Below are 20,104 nucleotides of genomic sequence, written 5' to 3'. Positions count from 1 at the left end.
CTCTATTCAGCTTGTATTTTATAGCCCTAACCTAGCCCCTTAACCTGACGTGACACAATACTAACGCTAGCTTCAATCCTGCGTCTCTCAGTTGCAAAGGCAAGCTACCGTGCTTACTGCTTTGCCGTAACCCTCAATCGTAAAGGCTATATGGCTCAATGTGCTACAGTAGGTGGTTGTAAACTAAAGCTGGGTATCATGATGGGTATCATCCGCTGACACCAGGTCAGCGGAGTCAATCACCACCTTCCGGAGACACCTGAAACCCCACCTCTTTAAGGAATACCTAGAATAGGATAAAGTAATCCTTCTAACCCCCCCCCCCCCCCCCTTAAAAGAGCTAGATGCACTATTGTAAAGTGGTTGTTCCACTGGATATCATAAGGTGAATGCACCAATTTGTAAGTCGCTCTGGATAAGAGCGTCTGCTAAATGACTTAAATGTAAATGTTAAATGTAAAGCAACGGTGTTGCAATTCTAGTACTGTAACTGCTGAGTGGCTGTATTGTGCTGCGACCGCAGACGGCTGTATGTCTCACATTACGCACGCGAGATAAAGACAGCGTGGAGTGCCAATCTAGGATCAGGTCCCCCCTATCCATGTAATCTTATTCATTATGATCTAAAAGGCTAAACTGATTCTAAATCAGCCCTTCTTCTCTAAGATGCTAAATCAACAATGCCCCTGTTGTGTAAAGTATGAGATGCACAGAGGTATGGGTTATGCTAATGTGTGTGTGTTTTATGGTATGCACAGCATATCTCTCGTAACTCTGCGGGATTTGGATGAGTTGGAACAATAGGATGGCAAGGATCAACAAGGTTATGATAATGTTGTGGACATGGCCATGATTTAATACTGTGTTTACATGGAACGGGAGGGCCATCCCAGGGCTAGACAAACACAACTAGGGCCTAATGCAGACGGCCTTAAAAGGGCATCCCCGCTGCGGGCCCACGCTCACTCACTGGGAGGAAAGGGTAGGGGAGACGCTCCCCCTATCATCTGTGATAACATATCCATCTGGCTGCGATCTGGTCTGGTCGATCTATCTATCTGCTACTCATATCAGACAATATGAGGGAATGTAGAAGGGAAGCTACTAAAATAGTATGTGTGAGCTAATAATGTAAAAGTCAAATTTGGAGTCAATCCTCTCTAAAAGACCTATATCTATGTCATACCTGTATGAAAGCAGCAAGGCCTGGATTCAAACAAATTAAGAATTTATTTCCAAAACTCTATATGCATATGTTTTTTTCACCAGAAATGATTGCTTATGGGTACCTTCATGTGTGCGTAAAATATTACTGTTCTCAGATGTTTTATTCATAGATTTTAGGTGTGTATTAAAATGTGTTTGTTTTGCAAAACTAGTAAATGTTAGATGGCTGGCTCGTTAGCTTACTTGACGTGCTAACGTTACGTGACGTGTGTGATCTTAAACGTTGTTTACCTAGCTAGGTTCATTGTTTACCTAGCTAGCTAGCTATATGTCCTAAGCTAAAGTGTACTGTTAGCTAGCTAACGTTAGCTGGCTGACTCCCGAGCGGACGTTATTATTCGTTTCCCAGAGTTGTTTGCTTTTCTAGTTAGAGCCTAATGTTAGGCATTGTTGGCACTTTGTTCATTGTTGGCACTTTGTTCATTGTTGTTTAACTAGCTAGCTAGCGTTAGCTGGCGGGCTCGTTAGCTAACGTTACGTGATGTGTATACAACACCCATTGAATATGGCCGGTGTCAGTAAACATCTGCAAAAAAGCGTAATGAAATTGTTGCCAGCAGAGCTGGTTAGGCTGTTTTCATGTTATCCAGAGGTTAAAAAAATAATCGGTCAGAGTGATTCACTAGATACCAAAACATTCAATGGCGATTTTCTCAAAGTTTACAAGTTGATCAACTTTCAAAGCAGAATTACTTTGCCATTGTCCCTCAACTGTAGTGTATGATATACCATTTTGTAGCTTTGAGACTACTTTTATCCAATGTAAAAAACACTATTTCACATTTTGCTACATAAGACCGAATCCAGGTGGTGAGTCACATATATCCATTGTTTAGCTGGAATGGAATGTTCATATACTGCATTTGACTGTGATATGTGGTTGTCTCACCTAGCTATCTTAAGATGAATGCACTAACTGAAAGTCACTCTGGATAAGAGCATCTGATAAATGACTAACATGTCAAATGTAAATGTTTTACATACAGATCTCATATTACTGTATTGATTCATTTTTGTAACATTATTTTGAAATATTGTTGTCACAAATGTATCATTTGTACAGTTTATTAAAAATGTAGTTATTTGTTACAATTGTCTGTGTAAAACCTAGCTGTACTACCCATTTATCTGGTATTGAGGCGGATATATAGCATTTAGCAAAAAAAACATGATTATTTGTCTCATCTGAAATGAAACCATCAAGTGATAGATTTTAAACAAATACATGTCTGTCATTGAACAACCCCATGCCATGATTAGATCGTGAAAAAACACACCAATCTCTTTCATAAGTTCTTTTAACAATAAAAGCTCATTTACCCAACTCTCCGAATGCAGATACATGACCTGTGCACTGCAATTGTGGTGATTGTACTTGATTGTAAATTACATTAGCAACATTTACTGTGAATATGATCTTCATGAACGTCGGGAAAGTGTTGGAATGAATCCCAACACGAAGACTGAATAACAAGTCAGAGAGCGTTAACCAGCATGGATTTCATCATCATGTGTGAAGACTCATCACTGTATAGGCTACTGTATTTATGTTTTATTTCACCTTTATTTAACCAGGTAGGCTAGTTGAGAACAAGTTCTCATTTACAACTGCGACCTGGCCAAGATAAAGCAAAGCAGTGCAACACAAACAATAACACAGAGGTGCACATGGAATCACAAACATAGTCAATAATACAATAGAAAAAGTATATATACAGTGTGTGCAAATAAGGTAGGATAAGGGAGGTAAGGCAATAACTAGGCCATAGTGGCTAAATAATTACAATATAGCAATTAAACACTGGGGTGATAAATGTGCAGAAGATGAGTGTGCAGTTAGAGATACTGTATAGACTACTGTTATGAAAGTACGCTGCGTCCCAATATCATAACACTGGGCCCTAAAGAAAAGAGAGAGCAACTGGGTTTCTGTGTGACCTAAAGAGAGTAAGTAAAGCCAAATAGAGATCAACACCTTATCTATATCACATTTTAGTCTAGCAGACGCTCTTATTCAGAGCAACTTACACTAGTGAGTGCATACATTTTCATACTTCTTTGTGCTGGTCCCCCGTGGGAATCGAACCCACAACCCTGGCGTTGCAAGGGCCAACCTCGACCTACTGAACCTCATGGGACAAATGTGTGTCTATCTACAGGTACTGTAACTGCCCAAATAAAGTCAACACCAACATAAAGTGTCTTAATAGGGCGTTGGGCCACCACGAGCTGCCAGAACATCTTCAATGTGCCTTGGCATTGATTCTAGTGTCTGGAACTTCCATGAGAAATTCCATCATTTGGTGTTTGTTGATGGTGGCCGAAAACACTGTCTCAGGCACGCTCCAGAATCTCCCATAAGAATCTCACACACACACACCCTTTCGATATACTTTGTATCCCTCATTTCATTTATTTTGACAGTTATCTGTATTTAAACAGTAGGACTCAATGATCAGACCAGTTCTCCAAGGGTGTCTCAGGGAGAGTTGGGATATGCAAAAACAACACATTTCCATTTCACACATGCGTATAAGCACCCATCAAATTATTATTAATTATAGATCGGCAGTTAGCATCTAGATAACAGGCATTTCAGCTTCAGCCTGAAAGAGATGTATAGCTGAAGGTAAGGAGTGATGAAGTGATGGAGAGATGGAGGAATGGAAAGGCAGAGAGGCGCAGCATCCTTTGAGCTCCCCAATTTTTTGCCCTTCATTCCATCTGCATCGGGAGTCACACATGGTTCACATAACATATCTCTTTCTTCTCATATCCTTGGCCGTTTAGAGCTACATGCAGCAACGGAAATGAGACGTACACCACTGCACGGAGGCTGAATGCTAAAGGGCAGAGGTACAGGAGTCGCCATGCACTGTCCTATGTAGAGATGACAGAGAGAGGACAGAAGGGCAGGAGAGGAGGCATTAATAGGGGTTCTCACACACATGTACACACACAGGTATGCAGGCATGCACACGTGCAGACACACACACACACACAGGTATGCAAGCATGTGCACGAGGAGACACACATACCATGGTTGTTTGTGAGAAATATGTCCCAAAGGTCACAGTAAAGCGCTCAAACCAAACAAACAAACCATATTCATGCAAGCCAAAAAATATCAGGCACATATTGGTTTTGATTGTGATGACTTACTACCATACAATGTTAAGTGCTTTGAGCCTTACGTAAATGTGATCCCATTATTGTAATGACAATGATTACTAGAAAAGTTAATCCAGCGCCCTGCTTTAGGGTCTGTTGCTCATCATCCAGGCTGCTTGATTGATGACAACTTACCTTCCTTCTCTGGTTTTAAACTATTTGAAACTATTCAGCTTTTGATGAAAACTAAATGGCCCTGCAAGACTTAGCATGCCCACCATAGGGGAAATAGCTATATAATCTCTCAAATAAATAATCCAAACAGATGCACTTTCTTTGCTTTCTGGCTGGTAGAACTACATGTTAGGCCTACAGACACTTGAAAACACTCTAGCTTGGTAAAATACAAAGAGAGACGATAGTCTACTGTCGTTCATTACCCCACAATTTGACCCTCTTTTTTTCCCTCTACCACCCATCTTTCCAGCTTGGACAACATGTTTTAGTCTTGTTAAAGTGTGTACAGTATGTAAAAGTGGGTTCGTAAAGAGTGTGTGTGAATCTTATAAGGAGGGTTTGCAAACCACACCTCTTTCCCTGGAGTGGGACAGCACACTCAGATGGGACACACCTGGAGTCTTTCCCTTCGTTCCTTCTTCCCCCCCAAATATAATAGCATACACTGTAGCATAGTATACCTTACACCAAAAACACATCCTCAGGCATTTCTTATCTGAAGCTGAAAAGTAAAAAAAATAAAATAATGTATCATGCAGCTAGGGCTGTTGCGGTGACCTTATTACCGCCACACCGGCGGTCACGAGTCATGAAGGCCGTCTAATTCCACCTGACCGTTTAGTCACGGTAATTAGGCTTCTCCAAGCTCTGATGCTGTGGATGGTCATTAGTAGTCTACCAAACTTGCTAACTGTCTGGTACTCAGTCCTCGGTTGTCCCTCTAATCACTTTGACATCAATGCAAATGTAATGGAAAATCTAATCAAACACTTCATGAGAGCCCATAAGCTTATGTTGCGCAACATTTCTATAGGCTGTGCAATTGCGGGAGAAAACATGTGATGGCCACTAATAAAAAGACGAGGATCCCATCAGCTTTCTATAGGCTAGGCCTACTATATTTATTTCTCATCTTTCCTAATATTAAGCACATTGCTTATATTTACAACAGGTGTATAGCCTACCTGGCTGGGATGAAAATAAGCCATGGGGAAAAGCATCCTCCATTCGCTATTTAAGTGCATAGATGACATGTATTTTTTCCCCTGCCCCTGTTTTGAGACGGGTGCATGATAATGGTCCATTCTAAATCAAAACAAATGTCACACATATATTATTTACTATATGTAAAGACAAGATTAAATCAAGAAAATTCTGATGGGTGACAATATTAGCCTGTCACTTGTGAATGATGCCCAGCATAAGAAACAATGCCTTTTACTGCGACTTTTTTGAATCATAGTCGCACATAGGCCTATATGTTTTAATAAGGTTTGTATCACAACTAAAGTGGCCAAATAACTTCTGAAAATTAAGCACATGAATCCGCTCTACAAGGGTGTAGAACCTAACTGGCATACATAAACAGTGTGTGAGTTTCAAGTTTGGGGAAGATAATTTTCACCATAAAAATGCACCTTTATAATAAAAGCATTAGATAAATAATTGCATTTGCGGTAACTTTTGATATTGGTGTTTTCCGTTAATGGAACATTTGCACTTATAGCCTTCTACCATGTGCACATTGCTGCGCTTATAATGTGAAGAAATAGCCTAGTTCATCAACATTTTAAGCTAAACGTTCTGATCTGTTGCATCAGCAACAATGTATAAAAAAGCTGTTTTGATGCTAGTGGTTGTATTAATTTGTGATCTATCGCATCCCACAAATGTCCCAGACTATGTTTGGAATATTTATTTCTTGCATAGAATAGAATAGGTTGACTTTTGTAGCAATAATCACATATTATTCTATAATAATATGCTGTATTATGCTGCCATAAATCTAAAGCCTTTATTAAAATAATATTTGTATATAAATGTTAACTTATTTTTTGTTTAGATTGACATAAGCTAGTGCTTTTGCTGTTCGTTAGACCTACTCATCTTGTTGGCTGACGAAAAGTACATGTCGACAGTTGTTCCAATATGCACCTCGGAATTGGATAAGGATGCGTGCAGTTGCGTCCCCAATGTGTATGTCTTCACTTGTAGCCTGTGAGAAAGACCCGGTCACCTGATGGAGAGCCATGTGAGTGAGAGGGCTTCTGATTGCGCAGCACTCAGGGAGAAGGGCACAACGCAGCACTCAGGGCCGTAAAAGGCATGGATTTTTTTAGGGTGCATTACGGCCACAAACGGGATGCCACTGTGAAATTCGAGGCATTAACAAGTGCTTGTCAAATTGTGAATGAGAGACTATTGGAGTGTGTACAGCCTGCGCAAAAAAACTAAGCAGAGCTCATGCCTTTCAAGCAACTTCTCTCAAATCATTATTAGAATCTCATCATGCAGCTTTACAATGTATTAAAATCAAAACATATAGCTCAATGTTTGTAGAACAACTAAAGTTACATTAATAACTCTAAATTAAGCATATAGGAGTACCTATTTCTTTGTTATCCGCTCAACATAGAATAGCCGCATGTGCGAGCTCCCTCAAATCGTTTGTAGACAATATTTCTATTTTATTCAGTGTTGTTCTATTGTATTCTTCATACTATAAAATAATATAAAGTAATGCCATGGAATTATAAGCAAGTCTTGTCTGCTAAAGAAACTATTGTAGCCCACCGCCATATGGCATAGCCACATCATGACCTAACAAAGACAACTTAGTATGCTATTCTGTTCTTCTGAAATAGACTACATTTTCTTCATATCATGCTACTTTAGACCTGTCTAAAATTAACAATGGATTTATTGTGAAGGTGTAGGCTATATTACATGGATCTATTAGCCAGGAGATGCTAAATGTGTTTATGTTAATTAACGGTCAATTACCGTGAGATCGACAGTTATTTGGTTGACATTCATCGGCTGAAGAACTTTTGTGACTGCCACAGTCCTACATGCAGCCAAAACTCAACAGCACATGCCACTAGGCAGGATATATACTTTAAGTTCTCATCTTGACTGGCTGCATCACCACTTGGTAAGGCAACTGCTCGGCATCCGAGTGCAAGGCGCTACAGAGAGTAGTGCGTTTAGCCTGGTACATCACTGGGGTCGAACTCCCTGCCATCCAGGACCTCTATACCAAGCAGACACAAATTGCTAAGTCTGGGACCAAAATGCTCCTGAAGAGCTTCTACCCCCAAGCCATAAGAATACTAAATAGTTCACCAAATAGCTACCCGGACTATCTGCACTGATCCTGCATTAACTGTTTTTGACTCTATGCACCCACACTGGACTCTACCCACACACTGACACATGTATACACTGACACTCCAACACATACACTCACACATAACACGTACACACAGGCACACATTCGCCGCATACACACTTCCATACAAGAAAGTCTAATAGTTTGTTAACACCATCTGCTCTAATTGGCTCAGGAAACAGTCATTCAAGAAGATCTAAATGCATATTCACATGAAACTGATTGAGATCAAATGATTGAAGATGCAGTTTGGACATTCCACCGGTAAAACATTAAGAATTATCATACACAATTGACACTGATATTGGCTTATTTTTTAAATGGGATATGCCTAACTTGGTGTTTGAGGGTATAAAACATTGAACATGTTCTTGAGACAATATCTGTGGGAATATGCAGACGTTGCAATTGGAGGATGCATTTTATGCATAGGTCCATTCTACAATGACATTCAATAGGCTACATCTGTTGGTACAAACTTAGATTGAGAAATTATGTAATTTTTTAAATAAAATGTTTCGCTCCCTCACCTATTGAAGGAAAGTTGGCGGGTGCACAGTCCATTGTTCGGATGCTGGGGTGATTTTGGACGAACGTGCGAAGGTAACCTACTTTTGAAGTGATTTGTTTGACAATCAGATGAAAACATCATGACTGGTTGTGTTCATGCCACATTAAAAGGTAATACATTTTTACAGTTAAATTACATGTCTTTACTATAAAACCCATTAAAACGCATTTGAGGTCCTGTGAAAAAACTATTGACTGGTGAAATGAAATGACTGGCACTGCCATATGAAGTAGGCTGCACACAGAGTTTGTGAATTTGGCACCCAGGTCAAAGACCGATCAATCAGGACGTTTGGCAATGTTTGCTCCCCGCATTTATGAATGAATAAATTGTGTGTAAAGTATTCTGTTTAATGAATGATGCGTAATCTTTGTATTCTGTATATTCTGTGTGTGTGTGTTTGTGTATATGTGTGACTATCAGCCTACCTGTGTATGGTTGTGTGTCTATAGTGTATATGTGTGACTATCAGCCTACCTGTGTATGGTTGTGTGTCTATAGTGTATATGTGTGACTATCAGCCTACCTGTGTATGGTTGTGTGTCTATAGTGTATATGTGTGACTATCAGCCTACCTGTGTATGGTTGTGTGTCTATAGTGTATATGTGTGACTATCAGCCTACCTGTGTATGGTTGTGTGTCTATAGTGTATATGTGTGACTATCAGCCTACCTGTGTATGGTTGTGTGTCTATAGTGTATATGTGATCGGTTGTGCTCACATGCATTCAAAAGTGTGTGTGTGTGAATGCGCCGCACCCACCCTCCCCCTCACACTGAGCCTGTGAATGTTTGGCTGTGCCAGCTCTGGGCTGGGTGTGGGGTTTATAAACTTCCCCCTCAGGGATGTGTGCTGTGTAATATACATCTCCTCATAAACAGAATGTGGAGCGGAAGCACTGATCACCTAGATGTGTTTGACCATCTGGCCCTCGAGACGACACTGTTAGGAGGAGAGAGCAGAAAATGGGCCAGTCAATGAGTGTGTGTGGGAAGGTGGGTGGGTTGGGATCAGTGTGTGTTCATGTGTATGTGTATGTGTGAGCCTTTGATGTAGACCACAGGGGCATTGATCTTTAAACCCCTGTTTTCTTAGAATGACACTTTTACATTCAAACCTGGGGATCATAGAACGGCCTGCGCTTATAAAACCCTCAAAGCTGAGTGTCTTAGAGCAACAATGCTTGTGAAAAACAAGCTGTGGTGGAAGGCTGTGAGCCCTGTATGGATGTGGCTGCAACAGCAGTAGGCAGAACCTTGAGGGAGCAGGGTCAGGGAGAGGCCAAACAAACAGCAGCCAGCTGATTACTATATTTCACAGGTACACAGCTTTCCCCTGGCTTTATGGGTGCACTAAGGAGGGGGGGGGGGGGGGGGTTTATGAGTATGTGGCAGTGAGGATCCTCTCAGATGGGTGATCTCACCCCTCCACCCCCACCCTCCCCCACATTCCCTCCCTCCTCCCCCTCACACTGAGCCTGTGAATGTTTGGCCGTGCCAGCTCTGGGCTGGGTGTGGGGTTTATAAACTTCCCCCTCAGGGATGTGTGCTGTGTAATATACATCTCCTCATAAACAGAATGTGGAGCGGAAGCACTGATCACCTAGATGTGTTTGACCATCTGGCCCTCGAGACGACACTGTTATGCTTTGGTCATGTGGAAGATTTGGCCCGGGGAGGAGAGAGGAGAAAAGGGCGCAGTGCTGGACGAGGCCAGTCAAAGAGTATGTTTGGGAAGGTGGGTGGGGGATCGCCGTGTGTGTGTGTGTGTGTGTGTGCGCGTGCGTGCGTGCGTGCGTGCGTGCGTGCGTGTGTGTGTGTGTGTGTGTGTGTGTGAGCCTTTGATGTTGACCCCAGGGGCGTTGATCTGTACAGCATCCAAGATGTATTTGTGTTTCTGTTTCTGAGAGAGGGACACATGCAGCTTGTCTGGGTCCAAACACACATCTGCAGTCAAACAAATACATCACACATAAAACAGCAACACCCAAATAATATTTAAGCTGCTGCGCTGCTGGAACGTGGTGTTTTTGTTCCAGACCAAGACACACTAGTATGTCTTAAACGCAGCTCATTAGATGACTACAACACAACACAAGCGTCTGCTCAAAAACAGCCTTGAACACCTGATAAAGACACACTAGTATGTCTTGAACGCATCTCACGAGACATCTACAACACAAACAATAGTCACAAACGTCCTTGAACACCTGAGAGATCACCTCACAGCCTCAACTCGGAACACCTGGGCTTTCAAGGCCTCCAAACACTTTTTCCACAGCGATGATCGATTCCAATGTTTTTAAAACATTCAAACCCCTGTTTTCTTAGACTGACACTTTTACATTCAAACCCAGGGGATCATAAAATGTGCTGCGTTTTTAAAAACCCTCAAAGCTGAGTGTCTTAGAGCAACAATGCTTGTGAAAAACAAGCTGTGGCGGAAGGCTGTGAGCCCTGTATGGATGTGGCTGCAACAGCAGTAGGCAGAACCTTGAGGGAGCAGGGTCAGGGAGAGGCCAAACAAACAGCAGCCAGCTGATTACTATATTTCACAGGTACACAGCTTTATGGGTGTGTGGGGTGAAGCGGGGGGTGGGGGTTGAAAGTGTGTGTGTGTTTTCATGGCTAAGGCTTTCCCCTGCTTTATGGATGTGTGTGTATACTCAAACATGTCTGAATGTCTGAATGGAAACATGCCCATAACTCCCTGCCCTCACTTCACTAACTTCATTCACTCCAAACTGGGGAAAAGAGAAGGAACAATGGAAAGAGAGAGACTCCCTTTCTGGTAAACATGCATTCACACAGGGGTTGTCACCTTAAAACAGCTGCATGCTTCCCGGCCGAAACAGTCAGAAGAGTTTGTGCATATATTATGGCGACATTTTGTGACGTTTCTGTTCATTTTGGACTTCGGTGAGGGTTTTTTCGGCTAGGGCCAAACGAACTGAAGCCATTATGGCCCTCATGGATGTTTGACGAGGGTGTACAAGGACAGGCCCAGAAAGAACATGTGTGTTTGAAGCACAAACAGTGTTGAAGGGAACATTCCCATGGGGAATCTGACAGCTAGCTAGGGGCCTGATAGTCAGCTGCTGCTGCTGTTAGCTGGGACCTCTGCTGTGTAGACAGGCTCAATAAAGAGGCACAATCAGCTCAGTCATCATAGAGGAAATGAGAGAGAGAGGGGGGACACACGTCCCCCTCTGCTGCCATTTGAAATGTTAATTCCCTAAGGAGGGGAAACAATCAATTCCAATGGAAGACAGAGTCAATGAGATTGTAATAGCCTAAATATTGAACGTGTGAGTCATTAACATATAACATCAAGCATTCTTCAGAGACAGACAGACAAACACAGAGACAGACACACACAGTTAGACATGAATGCACATTGCAGAGTAGTCTACATGTGCGCACACAGACACACACACACACACACACACACACACACACACACACACACACACACACACACACACACACACACACACACACACACACACACACACACACACACACACACACACACGCGCACGCGCACACACGCACACACACAGTACACATACTGAGGGAGCTTCATTATCCCATTCCACAGTGGCATGAGGTGCCAGACTCAGTGACTGACAGGACCAATTACAGCAGAGAGCCAGGGTTAGCAGGGCAGGGAGCATGTGACTACTCTCGATCATGAGAAACAGTGCCCTCTGCCATGCTCTGCCAATGCCATCCTTTCCCATAAAAAAATGGGCACAGGGCACTTCTCAACCCATTGAACTACACTGTAGTTACTGCAGTATCAACTTACTATCAATTACACTATGACTCACATCTCTGCATGGACACGAGCCAAAGCCCAACTTGAACCGGTAGGCATATTGTACATTAATGAAATATCTCTGGTACTGTAAATCAGGCCTTCATATCAATGGAAGATTTGTTTTAAGGTTTGTGGGCCTGTGGTCTGCGTCAGGTAGCCTAGCGGTTAGATCGTTGGATTAGTAACTGAAAGGTTGCAAGATCAAATCCCCAAGTTGACAAGGTAAAAATCTGTTATTCTGCGTCTGAACAAGGCAGTTAATCCACTGTTCCAAGGCCGTAATTGAAAATAAGAATTTGTTCTTAACTGACTTGCCTAGTTAAATAAAGGTCAAATCAAATCCATTTAGATGAAACTGTCTCTGTCTCACTGTACTTAGAGTAGTTCGCCTGGTCTTCTGTTTGTGCTGCCTTGCCAACTCCTTTTTCTATATACATTTTTGAATTGTTGACTCTTGTTGGTTAACAGGTACATACACAGAAAACAGGCACAGTAGTTCATAATGTAGCAACATTCATAATGATAGTGTGGTTTTTACAAACAAAGATGCAGCGAGAGATGCCATCAGCTTTGCACGCTTAACTCAGAGACACTCAGAGATCTGACTTGGTATCTCAACGTCAATGACATCATTGGCCGGGGGCAAACTACCTGCCCTCCAGGACACCTACACCACCCGATGTCACAGGAAGGCCATAAAGATCATCAAGGACAACAACCACCCGAGCCACTGCCTGTTCACCCTGCTATCATCCAGAAGGCGAGGTCAGTACACGTGCATCAAAGCAGGGACCGAGAGACTGAAAAACAGCTTCTATCTCAAGGCCATCAGACTGTTAAACAGCCACCACTAACATTTAGTGGCCGCTGCCAACATACAGACTCAACTCCAGCCACTTTAATAATGGGAATTGATGGAAATGTATGTAAAAATGTATCACTAGCCACTTTAAACAATGCCACTTAATATAATGTTTACATACCCTACATTACTCATCTCATATGTATATGTATATACTGTACTCTATATCATCTACTGCATCTTGCCATCTTTATGTAATACATGTATCACTAGCCACTTTGAACTATGCCACTTTATGTTTATATACCTTACATTACTCATCTCATATGTATATACTGTACTATCTACCTATGGCATCTTGCCTATGCCGTTCTGTACCATCACTCATTCATATATCTTTATGTACATATTCTTTATCCCTTTACACTTGTGTGTATAAGGTAGTAGTTGTGGAATTGTTAGGTTAGATTACTCGTTGGTTATTACTGCATTGTCGGAACTAGAAGCACAAGCATTTCGCTACACTCGCATTAACATCTGCTAACCATGTGTATGTGACAATTAACATTTGATTTGATTTGATTTGATTTTGGCTTGTAAAGTGCATTCGGGAAAGTATTCAGACCCTTTGACTTTTTCCACATTTTGTTACGTTACAGCCTTATTCTAAAATGGATTAAATAGTTGTTCCCCCTCATCAATCTACACAGAATACCCCATAATGACAAAGCAAAAACAGGTTTTTAGAAATATACAATTTACATAAGTATTCATACCCTTTACTCAGTACTTTGTTGAAGCACATTTGGCAGTGATTACAGCTTACAATCTTCTTGGGTATGTCGCTACAAGCTTGGCACACCTGTATTTGGGGGATTTTTACGTTTCTTCTCTGCAGAACTTTTCAAACTCTCTCAGGTTGGATGGGGAACGTTGCTGCACAGCTATTTTCAGGTCTCTCCAGAGATGTCTGATTGGGTTCTGGCTGGGCCGGGCTCTGGCTGGGCCACTCAAGGACATTCAGAGGCTTGTCCCGAAGGTACTCCTGCGTTGTCTTGGCTGTGTGCTTAGGGTTCTTGTCCTGTTGGAAGGTGGACCTTCGGCCCAGTCTGAGGTCCTAAGCTCTCTGGAGCAGGGTTTCATTAAGGATCTCTCTGTACTTTTCTCCGTTCATCTTTCTCTCGATCCTGACTAGTCTCCCAGTCCCTGCCGCTGAAAAACATTCCCAAAAAATGATGCTGCCAGCACCATGCTTCACAATAGGGATGGTGCCAGGTTTCCTCCAGACGTGACGGTTGGCATTCAGGCCAAATAGTTAAATCTTGGTTTCATCAGACCAGGGATTCTTGTTTATCATGGTCTGAGAGTCCTTTAGGTGCCTTTATGCAAACTCCAAGCGGGCTGTCATGTGCCTTTTACTGAGGAGTGGCTTTTATCTGTCTACTCTACCATAAAGGCCTGATTGGTGGAGTGCTGCAATGGTTGTCCTCCACAGAGGGACTCTAGAGTTCTGAGTGACCATTGGGTTCTTGGTCACCTCACTGATTGCTCAGTTTGGCCGGGCGGCCAGCTCTAGAAGGAGTCTTAGTGGTTCCAAACTTCATCCATTTAAGAATAATGGAGGTCACTGTGTTCTTGGGGACCTTAAATGCTGCAGAAATGTTTTGGTACCCTTCCCCAGATCTGTGCCTCGACAAAATCCTGTCTTCGAGCTCTACGGACAATTCGTTTGACCTCATGGCTTGGTTTTTGCTCTGACATGCAATGTCAATGGGAATACTTTCCGAATGCACTGTATATGCTAGTGTCAACATAATTTGTATATACATGCATTACGTAACTCCTATGGTTGTTGTCACACATGATCTAGAATCAGATCTAAAATCAAGCTGAAAGACACAGTACCCTCTTTCATCGGAAGCCTTTCAAAAGACCTATCACCTCAACACTGGGGAAACTGAATGCTGTCGCATGTCCATGACACATCGTCCTGTCTCTCCCGTGCCATAACAGCAGTCAGCAGACACAAACAGACATAACCTATAAAGATTTCAAGTTTGGCACACGCTTCTCAGTAGTCTTCCACCAAGTTCACATGGCCTTTCCCTTTAAATAGAGCGTGACATCAGAACTGCATTTCTGTAGGCTGCAGTCAAAAACTAATAGGTCCAAACAATGCCACATCTGGAGCAAGATGCAGGAGTGAGGGAGACAGAGAAGAGAGAGAGAGGAAGAACAGGAATGTGGTGGAAAAGTGGAGATGAAAAAATGGGGGGGAGCAGCCAACTTTTCAGGACCCTGGCCAAGGCGTCTGGGGATGTGCCTGAACTCTAATTTACTGGAGGTTCCTCTTGCAGCCCTCCCCCGAGCCCTCACGTCACTACAACATATACAACCTAAAGGGCACTACACTCTTAGAAAAAAAGGTGCATGAACGTAAAACTTAAAAGGGTTCTTCCCCACAGGATAACCATTTGAAGAACCCTTCTGGGTTTTATGTTCGAGCACCTTTTTTTCTAAGAGTGTAGCACCCTTTAGGTTGTATATGTTCTAGTGACTTGAGGCTTGAATGACGTAAGGGCCTTAGTATTAATCAAACTGTAGTACTCCAGTGGTATACAGTTTGTATATGTTGTAATGTTTACAGTGACACGAGGGCTGTTGTATATGTTCTAGTGACGTGAGGGCTCGGGGGAGAGCTGCAAGGGGAACCTCTATGGGGACAGCTGAAGAACCCTTTGGAACCCCTTTTTCTAAGAGTGTACAGCCCTCACATCACTACAACACAACAGTCACTCTGCTACAGTACTACAGCCCTCACGTCACTACAACACAACAGTCACTCTGCTACAGTACTATAGCCCTCACATCACTACAACACAACAGTCACTCTGCTACAGTACTACAGCCCTCACATCACTACAACACAACAGTCACTCTGCTACAGTACTACAGCCCTCACGTCACTACAACACAACAGTCACTCTGCTACAGTACTACAGCCCTCACATCACTACAACACAACAGTCACTCTGCTACAGTACTACAGCCCTCACGTCACTACAACACAACAGTCACTCTGCTACAGTACTACAGCTCTCACGTCACTACAACACAACAGTCACTCTGCTACAGTACTACAGCCCTCACATCACCACAACACAACAGTCACTCTGCTACAGTACTACAGCCCTCATGTCACTACAACACAACAGTCACTCTGCTACAGTACTACAGCCCTCACGTCACTACAACACAACAGTCACTCTGCTACAGTACTACAGCCCTCACGTCACTACAACACAACAGTCACTCTGCTACAGTACTACAGCCCTCACGTCACTACAACACAACAGTCACTCTGCTACAGTACTATAGCCCTCACATCACTACAACACAACAGTCACTCTGCTACAGTACTACAGCCCTCACATCACTACAACACAACAGTCACTCTGCTACAGTACTACAGCCCTCACGTCACTACAACACAACAGTCACTCTGCTACAGTACTACAACCCTCACGTCACTACAACACAACAGTCACTCCGCTGGAGTACTACGGTCTACTCTCAGTCTAAGTACAGTCTACATGTCTTCTATAACCCCCAGTTCAAAACCACAGATAAACAAAACAGGCAACAGTAGTCAACAACAGTCCTCTCTTCACCAGATGCACTCATACCATTCAGCTCACCAGCACAGCCACATAGTGGTTCAGCATACATATAGATCACACAGTCCCACATAGACTGGGAGATCTATGAGGGATCCCAGAGCTTCGGGACTGAAACCCTCCAAATGCCTGTCTGTCTCTCCCTCTCTCCATCGCTCTTTTACTCTCTCGCCCTGTGTTTTTCTCTCTGTTTCTCTCAGTCTATCTTTCTCTCTCTCCCCTCCCTCTCTGTCTCTCTCTCCAAGGGTGCATATTGTAGATAGTGGATGAGGTTCTCAAAAGGCCTCTATTTGGCAGTCTGAACTCCTGTTGTCCCTGTCAGAAGTAATCAGAGCTATGCTGGGCTCTGCACTATGAGAGCCACGCAAATATTCAGGCCAATTATCTGCCTGCTGGACAAAGCATCTAATAAAAAAGTTATGGGTATTTTAAGGAATGGCATCTGTCAGTAGATACAGAGAGAGGGAGAGAGACAGAGACACAGAGAGAGAGAGAGAGAGAGAGAGAGAGAGAGAGAGAGAGAGAGAGAGAGAGAGAGAGAGAGAGAGAGAGAGAGAGAGAGAGAGAGAGAGAGAGAGAGAGAGAGAGAGAGAGAGAGAGAGAGAGAGAGAGAGAGAGAGAGAGAGAGATTGAAAGAGAGAAAGACAGAGAGATTGAGAGAGAGGGAAAGTAGGGTGGAAATCTACCAAAAAACTATTAGGCAACAACATATTCAATCCATTCTAGACAATTTCCTGGACAAAATGTTTCACTGTAATGGTGAATGTGTAAACTTTAGAAAACCTAAATAGTATATTTGACCTCTGAGCTTCCCTATCAAATCTAAAAATGTCAAGCAGACAATCTAAGAAAATTGACAACAATGACAAATGGTTTGATGAAGAAGGCAAAAACCTAAGAAAGAGAATCAGAAACCTATCCAACCAAAAACATAGAGACCCAGAAAACCTGAGCCAATGCCTTTTTATTTATTTTACCTTTATTTAAACTAGGCAAGCCAGTTAAGAACAAATTATTATTTACAATGTCGGCCTATCAAAAGGCCTCCTGCGGGGATGGGGGCTGGGATTAAAAATAAAAATAAATTAAATAAAAATATAGGAAAAATCACACATCACGACAAGAGAGACAACACAACACTACATAAAGAGAGACAACACAACACTACATAAAGAGAGACAACACAACACTACATAAAGAGAGACAACACAACACTACATAAAGAGAGACAACACAACACTACACAAAGAGAGACAACACAACACTACATAAAGAGAGACAACACAACACTACATAAAGAGAGACAACACAACACTACATAAAGAGAGACAACACAACACTACATAAAGAGAGACACCACAACACTACATAAAGAGAGACACCACAACACTACATAAAGAGAGACAACACAACACTACATAAAGAGAGACAACACAACACTACACAAAGAGAGACAACACTACATAAAGAGAGACAACACAACACTACATAAAGAGAGACACCACAACACTACATAAAGAGAGACAACACAACACTACATAAAGAGAGACAACACAACACTACATAAAGAGAGACAACACAACACTACATAAAGAGAGACACCACAACACTACATAAAGAGAGACAACACAACACTACACAAAGAGAGACAACACAACACTACATAAAGAGAGACAACACAACACTACATAAAGAGAGACAACACAACACTACATAAAGAGAGACAACACAACACTACATAAATAGAGACAACACAACACTACATAAAGCAAAACCTAAGACAACAACACAGCATGTTAGCAACACAACATGACAAATACATGGTAGCACCACAACATGGCAGCAGCACAACATGGTTGCAGCACAAAACAAAGGGCAAGAAGGTAGAGATAACAATACATCACGCAAAGCAGCCACAACTGTCAGTAAGAGTATCCATGATTGAGTCTTTGAATGAAGAGATTGAGATAAAACTGTCCAGTTTGAGTGTTTGCTGCAGTTCGTTCCAGTCGCTAGCTGCAGCGAACTGAAAAGACAAGCGACCCAGGGATGTGTGTGCTTTGGGGACCTTTAACAGAATGTGACTGGCAGAACGTGTATGTGGAGGATGAGGGCTGCAGTAGGTATCTCAGATAGGGGGGAGTGAGGCCTAAGAGGGTTTTATAAATAAGCATCAACCAGTGGGTCTTGTGACGGGTATAGAGAGATGACCAGTTTACAGAGGAGTAAACAGTGCAGTGATGTGTCCTATAAGGAGCATTGGTACCAAATCTGATGGCCGAATGGTAAAGAACATCTAGCCGCTCGAGAGCACCCTTTCCTGCCGATCTATAAATTATGTCTTCGTAACCTAGCATGGGTAGGATGGTCATCTGAATCAGGGTTAGTTTGGCAGCTGGGGTGAAGGAGGAGGGATTACCTTAGAGGAAACAAAGTCTAGATTTAACTTTAGCCTGCAGATTTGATATGTGCTGAGAGAAGGATAGTGTACCATCTAGCCATACTCCCAAGTACTTGTATGAGGTGACTACCTCAAGCTCTAAACCCTCAGAGGTAGTAATCACACCTGTGGGGAGAGGGGCATTCGTCTTACCAAACCACATGCCCTTTGTTTTGTAGGTGTTCAGAACAAGGTTAAAGTGCAGAGAAAGCTTGTTGGACACTAAGAAAGCTTTGTTGTAGAGCATTTAACACAAAGTCCGGGGAGGGAACAGCTGAGTATAAGACTGTATCATCTGCATATATATATTGATGAGAGAGCTTTGTACTGCCTGAGATATGTTGTTGATGTAAATTGAGAAGAGCGTGGGGCCTAGGATCGAGCCTTCGGGTACATCCTTGGTGACAGGCAGTGGCTGAGACAGCAGATGTTCTGACTTTACACACTACACTCTTTGAAAGAGGTAGTTAGCAAACCAGGCCAAAGACCCCTCAGAGACACCAATACTCCTTAGCCGGCCCATGGAATGGTCTACCATATCAAAAGCTTTGGCCAAGTCAATAAAAATAGCAGCACAACATTGCTTAGAATCAAGGGCAATGGTGGCATCATTGAGGACCTTTAAGGTTGCAGGGACACATCCCGAGTGGCGCAGTGGTTTAAGGCTCTGCATTTCAGTGCAAGAGGGGTCACTACAGTCCCTGGTTCGAATCCAGGCTATATAACATCCAGACGTGATTGAGAGTCCCATCGGGTGGTGCACAATTTGTCCAGGTTTGGCCGGGGTAGGCTGGCATTATAAATAAGAATTTGTTCTTAATTGACTTGCCTAAATAAATAACCTAAGTGGAAACCAGATTGCATACCAGAGAGAATACTATAGACATGAAGAAAGCCAGTCAGTTGATTATTGACAAGTTTTTCCAACACTTTTGATAAACAAGGCAAAACAGAAATAGGCCTATAAGAGTTAGGATCAGCTTGATCTCCCCCTTTAAATAAAGGATGAACCGTGGCTGCTTTCCAAGCAATAAGAAGCTCCCC

General features: G+C 42.6%; 1 protein-coding gene across 4 annotated transcripts in view; it reads right to left on the bottom strand.

Annotated features, from left to right (window-relative positions):
- The window catches only part of LOC139540152 (zinc finger protein 469-like), a 139,454-nt gene that overhangs the window by 52,120 nt on the left and 67,230 nt on the right, over positions 1-20,104 (bottom strand). For 2 of the 4 annotated variants that reach the window (XR_011668102.1, XR_011668101.1), the window contains one exon: positions 3,618-4,107. The exons of the other annotated variants lie outside the window; for them this stretch is intronic. The gene's annotated coding sequence lies outside the window, so the exon portion shown is untranslated. Of the gene's footprint in view, positions 1-3,617; positions 4,108-20,104 lie in introns of those variants that run through there. 4 annotated transcript variants of the gene reach the window in all.

This window comes from Salvelinus alpinus, chromosome 15, assembly GCF_045679555.1.
Source record: "Salvelinus alpinus chromosome 15, SLU_Salpinus.1, whole genome shotgun sequence".
NCBI lineage: Eukaryota > Metazoa > Chordata > Actinopteri > Salmoniformes > Salmonidae > Salvelinus > Salvelinus alpinus.
The sequence above is the reverse complement of the archived record's forward strand: the minus strand, read 5'-3'. Positions and strand labels throughout refer to the sequence as shown.